The sequence below is a fragment of the Lactuca serriola genome, chromosome 6 (assembly GCF_051521515.1).
Source record: "Lactuca serriola cultivar US96UC23 chromosome 6, Lser_US96UC23_V15, whole genome shotgun sequence".
NCBI classification, from domain to species: domain Eukaryota; kingdom Viridiplantae; phylum Streptophyta; class Magnoliopsida; order Asterales; family Asteraceae; genus Lactuca; species Lactuca serriola.
This window is the reverse complement of record NC_136413.1, coordinates 65,851,972-65,873,007: the sequence shown is the minus strand read 5'-3', so window position 1 is coordinate 65,873,007 and position 21,036 is coordinate 65,851,972. Positions and strand designations below refer to the sequence as shown.

General features: G+C 35.9%; 1 pseudogene across 1 annotated transcript; it reads right to left on the bottom strand.

The window, feature by feature from the left end:
* Window positions 1-2,243: 2,243 nt before the first annotated feature.
* On the bottom strand, window positions 2,244-4,079 carry LOC145059856 (NAC domain-containing protein 2 pseudogene; annotated as a pseudogene). Its single transcript, XR_013686793.1, has 3 exons — window positions 3,914-4,079; window positions 3,404-3,690; window positions 2,244-2,748 (listed from the first exon to the last, which is right to left on the bottom strand). The product of XR_013686793.1 is annotated as an NAC domain-containing protein 2 pseudogene (transcript).
* Between the last annotated feature and the right edge of the window lie 16,957 nt (window positions 4,080-21,036).

Genomic DNA, 21,036 nt, shown 5'->3' with positions numbered 1-21,036 from the left:
AAAAAAAATTCGAATGTTTTTTCTTTATGAATTCGAATGTTTTGCGTTTGGAAGCATAGTAACTAATAAAAAAAATAATAAAAAAAAAACTCTAATCTTTTGAGTTATATTTAGCATTAAAAATAGATGTTCAGTAGTTTCAAACTTATACCAATGAGTTTTATTAATATTTTCTTTTTTAACTTGTTTAATATGTTTAATATGTTAAACAATATATATTTTTTGTTCTATGTTCAACATAAAAACATATGATAAATAAAGAAAGAGTTAAATGCAAGAAATAACAGTGTGTTTAATTTCATTGATTTTTATTATAGCATTGTATTTTGAACAACCTACCTAACCATAAACCAAATACAAAGATTTTTTTTAAGTACAACAAAGATATTAAAGCACAACATCATTAGGTAGACTTTTTAAAGTACGTTGTCTTAGTTAATAGCTCAATAAATAAAAGTGGGTCATATTTATAAACGTTTCAAAGTTTATCAATAGTGTCGTTAGGTTTACAAATGGTAGAGTTTTATGTATGGTTGACATGGTACATTTTGATGGTTTCTAGAGCATTTCCAATAACATAAGATATTAAGTATGTTTCTTTTTGTCTGTAAAAACAATGTTTTTTGTGTGTTATATTGCTACGATGACATTGTTATATTGCTACTGTGACATAAATGGCTTATTGTCAACAACAATGTACTTATTAGTCCTTTTTGGCTCTTAAACTTAATAGTATACTTCACAAAAAAAACAATGATACTAAAAGTTGTTTTTTTACTAATTTAAGTCTCTTTATTGTGTGAAAATAATGTTTATTCGTGTGATAACAATGCCATAACATGAATGACCTATTTTTAGCACTATGTAACTGTCGTTTTAATGTAAATTATTATATTTTCTATCTAAATTCATAGTACACTTCAAAAATAACAGAAGATAAAGATGAGTACATTTTTTTGAAGAAAAAAAGTTGTAAAAATAACTAAAATTAGGATGAATTCATAACAAAATTCTATAATTTGGGCCAAAAGGGTATATTTTAGACCAAATTTGTAAAAGAAAATTAAAATCTGGGCCAAAAGTGTAAATTTTGGACCAAATTTGTAATAAATTTTGAAATCTGGGCCAAAAATGTAATTTTCAAAAGTGGATGACCTGTTGACCGGGTCAAGGGGTTAAATGAATATGATTACCGGTTTTTTGGACTTAATTGAATAAAAAAAAATATATAGGGACTAAATCGATTATGAGACCAATATGACCAATCGGTATTTGCCTATGCTCGACTCAGGGGCATCCTGTTGATTTTGAGGACTCAATGTGAAAAATAAAAATGAACCCCTCAAATATATATATATATATATATATATATATATATATATATATATATATATATAAAAGAAAACTTTGTTCATACTATGTAACTCGATAAATGTTATAAAGACAATAAAAAAATGATAATACAATATGCAATCTTACGTAGCTAAATGAATCATGAGACTCTCGTAGCATTATTCAGTTATTTAGAATATGTCTGTTAGTGTGCTACATTCGTTAATCGACGACAACAATTAGAATATAAAATAAGATGCCGTCAGATTTAGAAATTAGGAATAGAAAAATACTTAGTTGTTTAATCTCAGTTAACAATAAAAAAGTAGAGCGAAAGTGCAATATAAATGAAAGGTAGAGTCTAATGGAATCAGAAAGACAAGGAACAAAAAATGTCGTTTGAGCTTTGCAGTTGCTGCAAATTTGAAAGTTTGTAATTGGAACAAAACATAATCTTTTGTTTACCGTAAATTTACATTAGCTTAAATGCAATTTTTAATTTTAATTTCAATTTTTCAAAACATGAGTTGTTGCAATTTTTAATTGTAGTGTTGGCTATTGAAATTGGAAAATACATGAACTTTTCTGTTTTTGATTATTGGATTATCGATTGCTAGACTATAAACTTAATCATATGTAAAATTGGCCCCCTCCACGACATGGGTCATGTACGGTTGCCCATCTCGTACACTTTCAAAGACGCCCATGTCTAGACTACTAGTGAATGCAAGTATGTATTTGAACCATTCTAACAGAAACAAACAAACAAAAAAAAAAAAAAAAAAAAAAAAAAAAAAAAAAAAAAAAAAAAAAGACAAGTTTTATTTGCCAAAGTAAATACAAGTATTACACAAAAGAGACATTTTGTACATCATGTAATAACCCTTATTATGGATATTGTTCTTGCATGGTAATATAGACATTGTTCATTCATGGTATTGGAAGTTCATATAGTCTTGGATCCCAATTGAGCTAGAAAATTCATCCATCTTTTATAAGTTTCATGACAACATCCAAATGTACCATGTTAAGAACATCGTATGGATCATCACATATCACGTTTGTGCGTTTAGCACTCTCGTCCTTTGCAATAAATGACATGTTTTCTTCGTAGAGCTGCCCGTTTTCAAATGCTAGGCCATAATTGTCAGTTTTTGTACCTTGAAGCTGTTTGGGGGAACTAGTCTCAATAATGTAAGGAAGATCTTGACCCGCAAGAATTGAAGCCGAAATAAATTGAAAATCTTTGAACATATTATCAGAAATTATGTCCAAATTGGCGTTTGTAACGATGTACGGTGAAGGGAGTTCCTGTGTTGTAATCGGAAGTTGATTTTTTGGGTTTTCTTCTGCTTTGGATTTGTTCTTTGACTTGTTGCCTTTTTGTCGTACCCGACACAACACCCAATCATCCAACTAATAAAAAATTAATAGCACATATAATAAAACAAAATATTCAACAAACAAAAATGATGTGTATCTAAGACTAGGTGTATTAGCAACTCAAATCCAATCCATCATTCTATTACATGATTATTATCTTTATCCATCTACATAACCTTTAACTCTAAGTCAATTTCAACATTGTATATTTCATTAACCTAACATAACCCAACCTTTTATTTCTATTCATTATGATCTCTAATTCTTTTAGTTTATTTTAAATTAAAGAAATATATAGAACTGTTTTTTTATTCCAAAACAAGCTAAACTATTCATTTTAAAGTTAAAGCACACGAAAAGAATGCTATGAAACTGGCAATTCAGGATCGTATATGAAGAAATATGTCAATATTATTTTTTAGGTATAAAAAACAATTATAAATGATGGTGATATCTTTAAGGAAAAATAAAAATAAAACATTATTTATAATAAAATAATTTTATATAAAAAAAAATACAGAAATGGGAAGTTTTAGTGTGTCAAATGGAGGGACACCACCCGGGCAAACCTACGTAGGGTAAGTTTTTTTTTCTTCCTAATTTTTGACCCATGATCGTTATCACCAATAAACATAGTGCAAGTCAGTAAGTACGATATATATGAACTTAGAGGAAATGATTATATTACCCTCATCGATCCGTTTAGTCTAGATGATCGGTTAGATGACTCGGGCAATCTATACTCACTCATGGTCCAATTTGTCTTGACATTCTTCGTTGGACTTCCTTTAAAAAACGCCAAAGCTTTCTTAAGTCCAATCTTTTTTGACCCTGAAGAAGAAAAAATCGGCTTATCTTTCCCCATCGCCTTCCAAAAACCCGATCCTGCAGACCTTTTTGGCCTCGATCCATTTGGGTATTTTCTATCCCTCGGGCTAAAAAAGAACCACTCATCCGCCCCAGAAAATGTTTTTCCTGCCAAGTAAACAAGAATGACATCAATTCATCATCAATAACGTTTCTTTTTCACGTCATGGAAACAAGCTAACTGACTCACATCATGGAAACAAAGTTTCAGCTGTCTCTATATATATGTTAGCTAGAGTCATTAACCTTTCCTCAAATATATGTTTGAAGAGAAACCTAGGACTCACAATATCTAAGTAACAAACACAACAATAATAGCAATGATTCTTACTTGGGAGTTCCCACGGGTTAAACTTGTATAACTCGATTTCTCCAATCACTGAAGGAAAAACTGAACAAAAGTTCACTTTCTTTTGCAAGTAGTGAACGATAAGTTCTTCGTCAGATGGATAGAACCTGAAGCCCGGTGGGAGATCAAGAAAGTCTTCCCTCTCCATTGTTCGATTGAACAGTAAAATGACGGGGAAAGTATCATGCAAGAAACCTCGGTTTTTATGGAGGCCAAATTTGCTAGAGACAATGTAAGACAATATTAAAATGTAAGACGATATTAAATTTGAGAAATGTCGTTTTCAATTATTTTATTAAAAAATGATTTGGATTTTTATTAAAGATGCCGGTGTTAACGCTTATGTTGGCCACATAGGTATACTCGTCGTCCCAAGGTTGTGGAGACGAAGACCCGTCATGTTAGCTAACGTTACATGCTAACAAAATAATCGCATTATTTTACCGTTTTTGGAGATGTTCTTTTTCATGTCACAATCACACATTTCAAGGACAATTTTATACTTGTACGGTATCAAATTTGGTGATATTTAACATCTATAACTTTCATTTTTTTTCTTCTTATAAATAGGGTTTAATTTGTTCAGAAATTAGTGTTATTCAAATTTAATATTGTATATAATAACAATAAATTAATTACCACTAACAGTAACAAGACTAATCATACTCTGAAACTATCGAATATCAATTCGTAAGATCTATTATTAATATTATACAAAATTTCAACAACAGCCCTTGTGGTTTGTCAAAAGTGACAAGGATATCTTTCATTAAGATAACACTCATGGTCCATTACGTTTACAAAATCCAACACATATAGTCCATGGCCTGTCAACCTATCTCCGTTAGAGAGGGCCATTTTTGACCTTCCACTTGTCACCGCCAAAGGAGCTCCCATAATGAAGACTACACTTTCGTCCTTGCTCCCATCTCTAATATCGTTCCACAAAAAATCTTATGCTTTTTTATCTTCAACCTCTCACAATCTGCTTTGCATTAGGGTTTTTGACAAAATGGTGTTAGCATTATGGAGCATTCGGTTCTCCCTTTACCAAAACCAATTTGAAGAAGTTGTATGGTTCGTACCCAGTCACTCTTGTGTGATTTTTTGTTTGAATTTTTTTTCCTGGAAAATGAACTCCAATTCTCATTATTTACGTTTTCATTATTATAAAATGGATTCCAAACTACTTCAAGATTAGGGTTAATCATGGGTTTTTTTTATCACGTTCACCTACAAGATTACACAAGGAGGGGAAAGACGATCACGTGGATTTCATTGATATTAATCTATATTTAGTCCACGAGCTTGATGCAATGGTACACGTACTCGGGTATGTCAATGGAGAAACATTATACTACTATGTTCTCATCCCAGATGTTCACTTAGTTTACAGCCTGCTTCCGCTTGGTAATGATCAAGATATGGTCAATTTAAGTATATATGTTGTAGAAAATAAGATTATTAAAGTGTATTTTGACCATGGACAAACTAGGGTTCATACAAATTTCATTTCCCCTTTCAAATTTAGGGATTCAGAAGTTGGTAGACGACCAACAAATATCCCCTAAATCAAATAAGGAAAACAAGAGTACAAAGAAGGTAGGATCTTGTAACAAGAAACTAGATATAAATACCCCTACTTATTAGTCATAGTCTATGGTGCTAGATCCTTTTTAGTAATATGGATATTATACATCCTTAGTTTTAGACAGACAATCCTAAGGTACACAGACAACACATAGGTCAAACCCTTTTGTGGAGCCAAGGGTAGCAATTGATCTTCATCTAGTTGGAACAATAAATGAGGAGGCAACTAAAAAGTGTACTACTAACATGATGGATGATGCACAAGATGAGTAATTTGGTTTTAAAGATGAAAAAGATAAGGAATTTGACTATAATGATGAGCAAGATGAGGAATTTGGCTATAATGATGATAAAACATGTAACATCTCAAATATCACAACCAATTTAAACTTTTCAAAGCACCCCATTTACTAATAAAAGTGTTTACAAAATCATTGTTCCCAAATCATTATTTAAAATCAGAGTCTCCCAAGATCAGCAACATAAAATCCAAGGATGTGTACAGTCACGCCTTCGCCTTGCCACGGTCCACAGAAGTACCTGAAACAAAACCAAAACTGTAAGCCAACGCTTAGTAAGTTCCCCCAAGGTAGCACCACACAATACACATATCACATACAAACAAGCATGTTGGGTTCAATCAGTCATCAGACTGGAGTACCCTCAGGTCCACAACTATCGAGCCGGATTACTACTGGCCCAATCAGTCGTCAGACTGGAATGCCAATATACAGTAAGTCGAATCAGTTATCGGACTGGAATACCAATATACAGCGAACCCAATAATTCATTGGACTAGAATACCCTCGGGTCGACTCAATCATCAGACTGGAATACCCCCGTTCTGTTGACTCATGCACATAACAGTAAAGTTTCAACCTAACACAAATATGTCGACATATAACATATAACAGACATTATCAACAGACAAAAATTAAAGGTAGTCATACAGATCTACCGGTCTACGTACATCAGCAGCTATTATATAATCATACAAATCTACCTCCATACTCAGCATATTATCAATCAATATATATATATATCATGATAATAATCCAATTAGGCCGATGTTGGTGCCTTCGACCTACAAATATAGTAAGGAAAACTCACATCACAGTCTGACGAAAAGATGAACGATAAACTGTTCTAAATATCGGCTCTACATGGCATCTATTCAATAGATAGAGACCAAGGCTCAAATATAGCATAAAATACCCAAATTACCCTTAAGTCAAAATTGGTCAACCTTTGTCAAAGTCATAGTCAAAGTCAACGGGTCAACACAACCGAGTCAACTCAACCAGTTGAGAAGGCTTCATATACGGGGCGCATAAGCATATCCAAGGTATTAGGGACAGATCTTCGTACGTTCAACGTATCTTGCAGTACGCCCAACATACGCAACAACCCTCCTCTTAGCCCATTAAGCACTTATTTCTTCGACTTAAGTTGTCCAATTGCAGATCCAAGGCTAAAATACCATCATGAGTCATAATGTTTCCAACTTTATGACATTGCATATCCATTATTTGCTTAAAACACAAAATCTCAACATCTTAATGCATTAAGACCTTCTATAGCATGCATGGAGTAAAACTAACCATCACGACTACATTTTTATGACTTATTGTTGGGTCTAATAGTATTATGTCAAATGTATGCATATTATAGTTTATTTTATTCCATTTTAGGCCTGTCCGTTCTCGGCTTAGCTATCTAGTCCAACCTATATATTGCATGCATGTATCATTAGGGTTACGGTTTTGGTCGCTCTACCTAGCTCTCATAGAGAAGTTCTTTTATTATGAACTCATCTAGAGCTACTTTAATCAAAGCATTCGACACACTTTTGATCTTTGTTTTATTGTCATTTAATTCACGTTCTTTATTATAGAATCTATCGATCTTTAATTATTGGTCTCACAATTGGTATGAGAGCAGGAGATAGTGTAATTAAAGCTATTCTTCTGTGGAGTTTTGCTAGGGTTTTACTGTAACATCCCAAAAAGTTGTCATTTGTAGTCCCAGGGGGGATGGAAGGATAAACCCTTGAAGAACTCAAGGGCTAAGTTGTAATTTTGGGAACAAGAGGAGTACGCTGCGCGTACATAAGGTACGCTGGGCGTATTCATATTAGAAGGAAACCCTAATAAACCGGTTTGGGATCTATATAAACATCCTTATGGTTCATTTTCTCTCATCACTCTTAGCCTCCATCCTCCAGAAACGTCCCAAACTCTAGTTCTTGTGTGAGAGTGTGAGTAAGTGGGTATTTTAAGCTCTTGAAGGTGAAGGCATTGCACCAAGAAGTTGGAGAAGAAGATTGGCTAGTTGATCTGAAGTTGGTTTGTGTCCTAGAAGCTCCGGAAGGTAAAAAGCTTCAAACTTTACGCTTGTATATCATATATCTAGCCATTTTATAATTTTGGAACCATTTCTTGTCCCAAAAGTTCCAAGATGTTGTATGTTGTGGTTTGGACGAGATGATTTGTCCCTCTAGACTCTTGATGGGGTGTTGAGTGATAAAAATGAGGTCCCAATGGTCTAAGAGGTCCCATGCAAGTAGTATAAAGGTCTTAATGGATTAAGACCTTGGATTATGAACTTTCTGGACGTCCAAAGTGATAAAATTAGAGACTTTATGAGTCCTGGGCATATTTGGTTGATGGATTTGAACTTTGGGCTTAAGTGCTTAAGCCATTAAGCACTTATGAGGATTCTTGTGAAACTCGAGTACGCCCCGTGTAGGAAGCAATACACCCAGCATACCAGGTTAAGGGTCCCGCTTTCCAGTCAACTTGAATAGGAGTACGCCCTACGTACCAAAGGAGTACGCCCCGCGTACTCCCTCTGTTGGGCTTATGATATTTGGGCTTCGGGTATTGGGTTGTTTAAGGACTAGTTGGACTTGTGCCTTTGCTGGACTTTATTGATATGGTGTTTTGGGCCAAGTCTTGGTAATGGATCTTGGAATTAGGCCCAATTAGGTAGTTGGGCCCAATTTGAACATTGGGCCAATGATGGGCCTTGTATATGAGGACTTGTGGGTCGTGGATTTGGTATTGGGCCTTGGCCCAAATTAGAGGAAAGGCAAATCAGACTATAATTATACGAGGGATTCTTGGTCAAGATTGATGTTTCCATTCAATGAATTCTCATTCGTTATTTTGGATAATTCAAGATTTTTGGAGTGACAGTGATTCGGGAATTTGATTCTTCAGTTCAGATCGACATTTCGAGGTGAGTTATCCTCACTATATCAATAGGGTCTAAGGTGCCAAGGCCGACCCTTTTCTCAATTTGCATACTGGTATTTGTTTGATATGCTTATTAATCTGTTAGATCCTTGTCCTGGTAATTAGGACGATATTATCTTTAGTGAACTGGTTTAGGTCGGTATTCTGGTATATAGGATGATGCTATGTTAGTGATCAGTTAGGTCGGTATCCTGGTTATAGGATGTTATTATGCTATGTGATCTGTTAGATCGGTTTGTTTGTCTATAGACTGTTATGTGATTATTTGTTATATATGCAGATGCTTGTTTGATCAAGGGATGGTTTGAGGTGGGTCTTGCTTTGTGTTGTACACCAACATACCCAGGGTGGAGACCCGGAGGGCACATAGTCAGGCCGAAGGCCCGATGAGCGGTCCGGATAGGCTGAAGGCCCGGAGAGGGTGGTCTAGATGTGTCGAGGCTCGAAGGGTGGTCTAGATAGACCGAAGGCCCGGTACGGGCGGTTCAGTCATACTGTAGACTCAGAGAGTGGACCAGGTGGACTGAAGGCCCGGTGCGGGAGGACCAGTCACACTGTAGACTCGAGATGCATGGTTGTTTTGTATTGGTTTATATGGTATGTTATGATTATGGTCATAGGAGGTTGGTATTTTGGGGGTAACTCACTAAGCCTTCGAGCTTACTTTTATCGATTATTGTTTCAGGTGCAGCAGATGACCGTGGGAAGGCGAAGACATGACCGTACATTTCCTCGATTTATGACTATGATTTCTGGGAACTCTGATAGGAAACTATTTTGAAAATAAATTGTAATAACTTAATGTTTTTTACTTGGTTGAAAAAGTTTTAAATTGGTATGAATTTTATGGATGTTACATTTACGTTTTTAGATATGTTCTTGTTGTCTCAATCAATTGTAGATTCTAGATCTAGATCTCAAGTGTTTCCCTTGAACTTGATTCACGTTTTACAGATCTGGTTTTATATTTGTTTTTGTGAATTCTAGATAATATGACACATGAAGATCCTCACTCCCTTTCGTTCAATCTCTTGAGCAATATAGGATGCACAACAAGGATTCCAATCCTCTTTCCGGAAGACTATGAAGTTTGGGCGCTTCAGTTTGAAGACTATGTTCTTGGAATCGAAGAACACAGAACCACTATATGGCCAACAATGACTCAAGAGACAAACTCGCATACGGGCACAAGAAAACTGATCAAGTCTCTTGCAAATTACAATGCACTCGTTCTTGAACATACTGATATTCCATAGGATGAGAAGAATAAAGTTATGAGCAACATAAAGGCTATGAGAATGATTCAATTTGCTCTTCCTCCAGACACTTTTCGTCTTGTTAGTGCATGTGATACTTCTAAGGGTATATGGGACAGGCTGAAGGAGTTGTATTAAGGAGATGCTGATCTTGAACACTCTTTGCAAATGACTATGTTTTCTGAGTTTGGTTCTTTCATACAAAAACCCGATGAGAAGTTGGATCAGACGTTCAATCACTTCAACCACTTGCTAAGTAGAATGCTTAAATATAATCTTGAGCAACGTGTTATTAAACAGAAAGTCACGTTCATGAATGGTCTTAGGTAAGAATGGAAGGTTACTGTGTCCACTGTGATGGCACACGAACAATTTAAGAGCTATATGTTGGCCAAACTTGTGGGTATTCTAAGATTTTATGAAGAGGAAGTAACAAAGGAAGTAAAGCTTGTTTCAAGCATGGGATCCTTAGCATTAGTTGCAAAGGGAATGAAGTCAGCAGAAGAAGATTCTGAATCTGAAATTTTGGAAAGCGAAATCTCAAAAGATGACAAGGCTCTTTAGGTATCCAATCCCAAGAAGTTCTATAAGAAGAATTTCTCCCGTTACAAAAACAATTTCAGGTAAGGTAATTCTAGTTTACAAAAGCCTAGAGATGAGATTCTTAAGAACTCTAGGAATGATGATGAGAAAAAGGAAAAGAAGTTGTTGGGTGATTCACGTTATGATTGTAATTACTGTGATGGCAAGAATCACTTTGCGAAGGAATGTATGTTAAGGAAGCAAAATGAGAAGAGTGTAAAAGAAAACGACAAAGCCTATTATGTTCAGAAGATAGAGGAGCTTAGGAAAAAGAATGCATCAAATGCGAATCTAGCGTTGGTCGTACAAGAAGGCAGTGATGATGATGGACGAGTTGAGGTGTGGTCTACAGACTCGGAGGATGATGAGGTCAGGAAAGCCACACATGGCGGGTGCTTTATGGTAAAGTACGAATTGTAGGGTTAAGAAGGAAAGTGCTTAATGGTTTAGAACAGAGTTTCGGAACAAAGAGGGTATGCTACTGACAGTGGTCAAACTTCTGAAAGTTGTTTTGCTGCGAAGTTGGTTTCAGAGCAAGTGAAAGAATGTGAGAAAGTGGTTGATAAGGTAAATTCTATCCTAAAATCTCTTAATACTCATGTGTCTTGTTATGACTCTGAACCAGATGATTTAAAGTATACTATTTCAAATTTTAGTGATACTTTAAAAAGAACTCGTCTTAGTAATTCTAATCTGAATGATCAACTCAATAGGGTAACATTTAAGAGTGAAGAGAGAAGATTAAGAACGGAGGCACAGGAAGTAGAGCTCACTAGATCAAAAGATGACATTATTTACCTTAAAAGAGGTAGCATTCAACTTTTAAAACAGAGGAATATTTTTTCTTTGATTGCAAAACGTTTATATAATAATAATACTCATTTGCATTTGGATTGTGAAATAAGGAAAGATTTGCATAAAATGATTTTTCCCTTTCTTGAATTGAAAGAGGACGAAATCGATGCTGATTATTATAAATGCGAATCAATTGTTTCTTTAGATGACGTTTCTGATTCATACAAGGTTAGACTTGAGAAATTGAGGAGTAAATTCAGTCCAAAGATCACAAAAATATGATGAAGGTGATATTTCCATATTTATACCTATTTTTAGGCAATATTTAAGTACATTTTTATTAATAAGTTGATAATATGTTTAGAATAACGGTACTTATGACTTTAAATTGTTATTTTCAGTCAATTAAAAGTATTTTCGAAGAGAGGGACCAAAAGTGACAATATGTAGAACATGGGAGACTTGTAACACAAGAGATTAATAAATCCACGAAAATTACTAAACCCACGACGTGGAAAAGCTAGTCACGATGTGGCATGAGAATTCTAGAAGATAAAGATCGCGTTATGGAGGAATCCTTGCCCGGTAAGGATAACTTGGAGCCCACGACGTGGCCCGGATAGCCACGACGTGGCGCGAGATTTTGGAGCCTATTTAAGTATTCCTGATCATTACGAGAGGGGGACTTTTTGGCTGAAGGAAGGAGTTCCAGAAGGCGATTTGGAGCGGAAGAAAGGCTCTGGAAAAAGGTTTTCAACACCAAAAAGAGAAAAGGTCCATATTTTAGTTAATTAGGAACATGTTTTATTACACTTTGAATTGTGTTAGTTTGTTAGTTGCTATGATAAGCAGCTGAATCTAGCTACTCTTGTTTAGCTAGATGATGCTTCTAACTTATGAATAGCTTAATTTTTATGGATCTATTCAGTTGGTAAAATTGCTTGTGTTTGATTTGTATTACCTAGCATGCTTATGTTTGTTTCTCTAATTGTTTGATTGCATGTTCTGTGTAGTTTAGTGACCATTAAGTGCATGAACTTGTTTACCTAATGATTTAGTGAACATTGAATTGTTAGAGCTAGGATTGACCAATCTTAGTTAGTAGTTAGAGTAAATAAGCTTAGCTGTGCTAGAGAACGTGTATTGTGACTATAATTGCGTTTATATAACAAATCTTACATAGCATATTTATATTCATAATTAGTTCTGTGTTTAATTGTGTGTGAACATACATGGTTTGACATGAATTGGTTAATTATTGGTAAAGTTAGAACTAAAATTACTAATACAACTAAAAACCAACTTAATAATCCATAATCATTAGCTAGCCATAAAGAAGAAGTGGATTCAAACTAAACAAGAGTGTGTTTTTACTTATTGAATTTGATTTAAGTTCGTCTAATCTTGTAAAATCAGATAAAGCCCCTTTTTAAACTTGTTAATAATTAGGTTAATTTAATAGTAAGTAAATTAATTAGTAACACCGTTCCCTGTGATCGACACCCGACTTACCCAAACTATACTGTAATCTGACTAGGTACACTGCCTATAAGTGCATAGATAGTTTAAGTTTGTTAGGTTATAAATATTAAAATTAGTGGGTACTTTTGTGCACATCAGAAGGAAATGTTAAATAAAAAGGATAAATAACAAATCAAATTGACTGTTATGCAAAATATGACTCAGTATACAAGAAATTAAATTCAGAAAATACTTTTGATTCCGAAGACGTTTCTGAATTTGATGAAAGTGATATGAATGAAATTTCTTTAGAGTATGAAATTAATTGTTCTATTTTTGTGCAAAATGATAATGAACCTAAGAAAATTTTGATTTCAGAAAACTCAATCGAATCCGTTCGAATTATTGAAAACAAAGATTCAAATGTTTTGAAAGAAAAAGCAACTGTTTTTCCGAAAGTCCAAATTGTACCAAATCAGGTTCTTGTTAAGAAAAGTCTGAAAAAAAATGATACATCTAAACTAACGTCTCTGGTTGCTGATGATAATGTTAATGGATGCGATGAATTCTTCTGGTCGAAGCCAATAGATAATGTCGATGATACAAAAGGTCTTTCAGAAATAACCTCTTGGAAAATAAATGAAAATACGTTTCAGAACCATTGAATCGTGTGGATCTTTGTTACGATAAAGCAGGGCCTAGTGGCACAAAATATGTTTCAAGTGAGACCTCTTCAGAACAACATGAATCGTGTGGATCTCTGTTACGATAAAGCAGGGCCTAGTGGCACAAAATATGTTTCAAGTGAGACCTCTTCAGAACAACATGAAACGATAGTTGGAAAAGAAAAACCGAAATCTAATATTCATAAGTCTGCTGAAGAACTTATTACTAGGAAAAGACAATTGAATGCTAGATATAGGAAGAATTGGAAAGAAAGAAAGAGTTTTTGGAAAAATAAGAATTCAAATCAAAGTTCCGTCAATTCAAAATGATCTTCTACTCAGAAAGTTGATTCTTCTCAAATTTTGATATCAAAGTCAATTTTTTCTCCAAAATCACAAGTTTCGAAACAAATTGACAAGCCAAAATCAAAGTTTTCTAAAAATACACAGTTTTCAAAACCTATTAACAATTCAAAAGATTTTAAGGGTAAAAGTAAAGTGGTTTCGGAACCTGAGGTTACTTTCAAGGAATACGAAGCAAACTTAATAAAGAAAGAAAAAACATTTTCTAAAAGAATGGCTCCAAAAATCAAAGAATATATTCCACGAAAATTCAATTTTGTTGAAATTAATCTTTGTGATAACAAAGTGGAAGTTTTTAAAATCGTAATAGGGAAGAATCATGTTTTGAAAAGAAAATCATTTTGGGTTGATAAAACTAAGATATTTCATGTTCAAAGAAATCCTCACAAGTACCCATGATGGTTTGGGTTCCTAAATCTCTCTAAATTTTGCAGGTTATGTGTGACGAACAGTACGATTTGGAATGGTATATTGATAATGGTTGTTCTTGTTAGATGACTGGGAGAAGAGAAGAATTATGAGAGTTTAGATCTTTAAAGGATGGAGGTAGAGTGAAGTTTGGAAACAACGTCACTGGGAGATAAAAGGATATGGAATGATTATGAATGGTGAATTCTCGATTAGGATGGTAGCATGTGTCGAGGGCCTGCAAGACAATCTGATAAGTGTTTTACAATTGGTTGTAGGTATAGGACTGAAGGTTTCATTTGATGAAGAAGGCTCAAAGATAATTGAAAAGAAATCTAAGGCAGTGCTTCTAGAGTCTAAAAGTAAGGGAGAGATGTATCCTCTGAATCCGAATCCAATAAAAGGGAAGCCATCTATTTGCTTGCTTACAAAAGCATCTTCGGATGATAGTTGGATATGGCACAAAAGGCTTTCTCATCTGAACTTCAAGGATATAAACAAGCTTGTCATTGGTGATCATGTTCGTGGTTTACATATTCTGAAGTTCGATAAGTAACATTTATTTGCTGCCTGTGAGCTCGGAAAATAAATCAGGAAGAGTCACTCAACCATCATCAATACCAAAATCATTGAGCCACTAGAATTGTTGCACATTGATCTTTGTGGTCCATCGGCCATCGAATGTATCGGTGGTAATAAATATATTCTGGTTATTGTTGATGATTTTTCTAGAATTAACTGGGTGTTTTTTCTTAGACAAAAATCAGATGCAACTCCGAAGCTGATAGATTTCATCAAGCAGGTTGAGCTACAATTACGAAAGCCGTTTCGGAAAATTCTTAGTGACAACGGTTCGGAATTCAAAAAACAAGAATTTGAAGAATTCTTAACTAGCAAAGTGATAGATCAAAACTTTTCTTCGCCTTACACTCCACATCAGAACGATGTAGTTGAAAGACGAAACTGCTCTCTTTGTGAAGCTGCAAAGACGATGTTATCATTTGTGAATCTTCCTCGACACTATTTCAACTACTTGTTTCACACCTAACCGTTCCTATATCAACAAATATTTCTCATTACTCCTTATGAAATCTTGAACAATCGAAAACCTAACGTTAAATTCTTTTATGTGTTTCGTTCTAGGTGCTTTCTTTTCAACTCTAAAGAAAATCAGAATAAATTCGATGTGAAAGCAGATGAAGGAATTTTTTTGGGTTATTCTTTAACTTCAAAGTCATATAGGGTTCTGAATAAGAAATATAGAAAGATTGAAGAAACCTACTATGTCACCTTCGATGACAATTACATGAAGATATATCATCAAGAAGATTGTCAGTTTGGGGAAATCTTTCCATCGACAAATTCCATGACAATTCCTCTTATGAATTTATATGAGGAATTTCTAAATTTGTTTGATGATCCTTAAACTCCATTTCATTAGAGTCGAAGGCCAAGGAAAATCAAGAAGATGAATTGAAGAAGATTGTTAATGAAGTTGTTGAACATATCGAAGCTTTTTGGGATTAGCCGGATATCACCGAAGGTTTATCCAAGGCTTTTCTTCGATCGCTACTCCATTAACAACTTTGACCCACAAAGGAGCTACTTATGCTTGGAGTGATAAGCATAAAGAAGCATTCGAGAAGCTAAAGAAGAAGCTATGCGAGGCATCGATACTTTCTCTACCCGATGGAGTTGAAGACTTCGCTGTTTATAGCGATGCGTCTGTGGTTGGATTGGGTTGTGTTTTGACCCAAAGAGAAAAGGTGATAGCATATGCGTCTCGACAGCTGAAAGAGCATGAAAAGAATTACCCGACCCATGATTTGGAGTTGGCAGCGGTGGTTTTCGCTCTGAAAATATGGAGGCATTACCTCTATGGCACGAAGTGAAAACTTTTTACTGATCATAAGAGTCTCCAATATCTCTTTGGTAAGAAAGAATTGAATTTGAGGCAACAACGCTGGCTAGAATTACTTAAAGACTATGACTGCGAGATACTTTACCACCCCGGTAAAGCTAATGTTGTTGCTGATGCTCTCAGTCGGAAAGTCAATCTTGAAAGGAAAAGGCCAAGAGCATTGAGAATTGAAGTTGTCTCGACTATTTTGGAAAGTATAAAGAAAGCTCAAGAGGAAGCTTCTGAGAAGAATGACCGAAAGGAGGAACGTTTGGGCAAAACGTTGGTGTTCGGTGTAAACAGTCATGGACTGAAGGTGTTCCAAGATCGGATTTGGATACCTAAGACAGGAGGAGTCAGAGATCTTCTGATGGAAGAAGCTCACAAAACCATGTACTCGATTCATCCCGGTAGCACTAAAATGTATAGGGACCTAAAACCCTACTACTGGTGGTCGACGAAGCTTGATGTTGCAAAGTATGTGGCTGAGTGTGTGACTTGTGCGAGAATAAAGACACAACATCAAAAACCGTACGGGAGTTTAGAACCATTGCCTATGCCTATGGGTAAGTGGGAAGACATTGCTATGGATTTTGTCACTAAACTGCCCAGAACAAAGAATGGTCACAACATGATTTGGGTGGTCGTTGATCGATTCACTAAGAGTGCGCATTTCATAGCAGCCAAGGAGAAATGGTCTATGGATAAGCTTGAGAATTCTTACGTGAAGGAAATTGAGAGGCTTCACGTTGTTCCGTTAATAATTGTATCGGATCGTGATAGCCGTTTCACCTCGAGGTTTTGGAAAAGTCTACAAGAGAAAATGGGTACCAAGTTGTGTTTAAGTACACCTTAGCATCCGCAGACTGATGGTCAGAGCGAACGGACGATACAAAAGCTTGAAGATATGCTGAGAGCATGTACTCTGGAATTCCTAGGTAACTGGGATGAACATTTACCTTTGGTAGAATTTTCCTACAATAATAGTTTTCACTCGAGCATTAAGATGGCACCTTATCAAGCTTTGTACGGGCAGAAGTGTCGTACGCCGTCTTGTTGGCTTGAGGCTGGGGAAAAGCAGTTTATGGGACCGGAGATGGTTCATCAAACTGCTGAAAAGTTGAAAATAATTAGGGAAAGAATGTTAGCAGCTCAGGATCGTCAAAAGAGCTATGCTGACAAAAAGCGAAGACCGATGACTTTTGAAATTGGAGATTCAGTTTTGCTTAAATTCTCGCCGTGGAAGGGACTTATAAGATTTGGTAACAGGGGAAAATTACGTCCAAGGTTTATTGGAGCGTTTAAAGTTCTTCAGAGGATTGGGAACCAAGCTTACAAGCTCGAACTACCAGAAGAACTAAATGGAATTCATAACACTTTTCATGTGTGTTATTTGAGGAAGTTCACGGGGGAAGTTCCCGACATGATTCCACTTTCGGAGTTGAGAATCGATGAGAACAAAAGGTTGATTGAAGAACCAGAGGCAATTGTTGACCGAAAGACTAAGAAGTTGCGACGCAAGATGGTCGAGTTAGTGCTTGTCCGATGGAAACACACGAATGGGCCGAATCTCACCTGGGAGACGGAAAGTGACATGATGGCTCGCTATCCGCATTTGTTTGTTGATGTGTGATTCCGGGGATGGAATCATTCTAAGGTGGAGAGAATTGTAACGCCTGTGTTTCTGGGCTTGCCACTTTTAGCAATGTAATAGTCTAGGTTAACCTTTGTAACCCGTTTTGAAATAATAGAAGTGTATTATTTGTGTATTATGTGTTTCGTGCTTAATTGCTTAATTATGGGATTTGATTAATTAAGAATAAAATGAGCGTCAAAATTTAAGTGTAAAATAAACTCGTTATCTTTGGGTAATGTTGTAGTAGTTGAAACGAGGTTTCCGAATATATATAGAACGCCCAAATCTGACTTCGTATGAGGAAGTTATGATTCACTGAAGTTTCGACTTAGCGGTATGCAGCCCGAAATACTCGATTTGAGATCGAGCGGTTTATAGCCGAAACAATCTAAACGAGAATCGAAGATCTCATTGTTAGTAGCAAAACGATGAAAAGTTAGGCGAGAAACGGACGTCAGACGAAGAACTTATGAATTTATAACGAAGTTTTTCTGTCCCGGCTTACTAAAAATAAATAATAAAAATAAAGTCAAAATTAGCCGACGGAGACTAAACGAAAGTTGTAGAGCGTAGTCTCACCTACGCGTGGATATAAAGAACATCGAAAACGGAGTTCGTATGAAGAAGATATGAATTTTCAAAATTTATTAAATAATTAATATTTAAATTTAATTATTAAACCCGGTATTATCCGAAGGGGAGTCACCGGACTCTTCCGAAGTACGCCCAGCGTACAGCGAATCATGACGCGCCTCGCACTCGAGTTCTTCGGATGACGCATGTAGTGACGATTTCGGAGGCGTACGCCCAGCGTACTGCGAGGCCTCAGCCTCCTATAAATAGGATGCGAGGGTTCCGGGCTTATTTGCTCATTTCTCCTCCTTTTTGTGCCGAAGCTCTACGTGTAAACCCCTGAAGCCATCCCGACACCCCGGATCTCATATCCAAGTTAAGAAGGAAGTTTTACGCTCTCGAGATCCTGAGAAGTGCGATTCCCGAGCCGAAGCTCTGCCCACGAGAAGTTCGATTTTTGTGGAGATCTTCCAGATCTACCGAAAAATACTACTATTGTAAGTCGTAGTGTTGTCCGATCATCTTCTGATCAAGTGAGTGTGTAGTTACTTTCTTCTAACGCATAATTATGAAGTATTTTATACGAAATACATGTTATGTGTATAATTTTGTGGTTATGTGTGTGTGAATGTGTATTCACTTTCTTCTATCTCATAGATATAATTTATTCTCTATAAAATACGTGTTATGCGGGTGTGCCTCATATTTTATGTGGAATATGTATTGAATGAGAATGCAATACAGATTTTAAACTATGTATAAAAATATATATTTTTATCTACTAATATGTTGGGTAGAACATGGGTAGATAGTTGGTGTGTAATAAACAGATGAGAGGCCTCGATGTTGTTGTTGTTGATCTAGTTATTCAGCGGAGTATGGATAACGACCACAGACTCCTTCTAGACAGTCTTGTGGGACGCTAGCAGGTTCATAACCTGTAGGTGTTGTGAACGATGTGTTCACCCGTGTACTCTATCCCCCTCATGGTTGCCTTTAGGATATCTATTGTTGAGGAAACCCCTTAGCAGTAATGTCCGTCTCGATGAAAATCCTAGATTAGGTCCCTTGAGATAGATGTTGTTTTAGGGACGTAAAGTGAGGATAACGGGAACGGGTAATCGGAATAGTGTTGGTTGGTGAAATTAAATATAATTTATTTATTGTGGGTTGAAAACCCTATATGCTCACCAGGCTCCCAAGCCTGACCCACTCAGTTTTATTTGTATTACAGGAAGTGGCGCAAGGGCATAAGATGGATGAATCATCAAGTTGTTTTGTTTACAAGTCTGTATATGTATATATTTGTTGAATGACTTGTAATGTTATCGTTTATGCTTTATGGTCTGTATCGGAACATGACATCTCGAGTTTTGATTATATAATGAAAATACCTTTCTTTTATGAAATGTTTTGGTAAATATTATTTTATCATGTTTTGTTTTTGGGAACAAATTCCGCGACTCTTTCAAATCAAAAGGATTTACTCTGAAATTATTTTAAAAGCATAAATGAAAATCGGTCTTTTCTGGCCGTGATTTTGGGGATGTCACAATACATGTTCGAGCCAACTGCGGAAGCGTAAGGTACTCGACTCATCTCCGCTATCTCAACTTCGGTACTTGGGCTTTGAGTCTTACTCAACTTGGTATTGCTTTGGATTGGTAACTCCTCTTTCTTGGAATTTTCCATACTAAAACGCTTTAGTACCTTATCCAATTAAGTACTTTTACTAAGTCTTATTAGTCTTTTACTCATATTTCTCACTATCCTTATCCCTAGAATATAAGTAGCTTCTCCGAGGTCCTTCATAGCGAAGCACTTCCCAAGCCAGGACTTAACCTCTAGCAGGGTTGGGACGCTGTTTCCTATGAGCAGTATGTCATCCACATACAATACGAGAAAGGTAACTATACTCCCATTGGCTTTGACATATTCAGATGACTCATCCTCACTTCGCAAGAAACCAAACTCTTTGACTTTCTCATCGAAAAGAATATTCCATCTGCGAGACACTTGGTTCAATCCATAAATGGATTTCTCAAGCTTACACACTCTATTAGGGTGTTTTGCATCGACAAAAACCTCTGGCTGACTTATGTAAACATCTTTAGCCAACTTCCCATTAAGGATAGCGGTTTTGACATCCATCTGCCATATTTCATAATCATGAAACGCAACTATGGCTAGCATAACCCTTATAGGCTTTATCATTGCTACTAGTGAGAAGGTCTCATCATAGTCAACTTCGGGAGTTTGAGTAAAGCCCTTCACAACCAATCACGCGTTATATATGCGTACTTTCCCATCCATGTCGGTCTTCTTTTTGAAGATCCACTTCCAGCCGACCGTCTTAAGACCTGGCACATTGTCAACCAAGTTCCAAACTTGATTGTCATACATGGTTTGAATCTCGTTGTCCATAGCCTCTTTCCATTTTGCAGACTCTTGGCCTGCCATGGCTTCCTTGTAGCTGTTAGGTTCATCCAAATTTACTAGTGTACTATCACTAATAAACATATCACCCTCACTTGTTATATGAAAACCATATAACATAGGTGGAACACTAACACTACTGGAACGTCTAAGAGGTAAGGACTCGTCAATCGGTTTAATAGG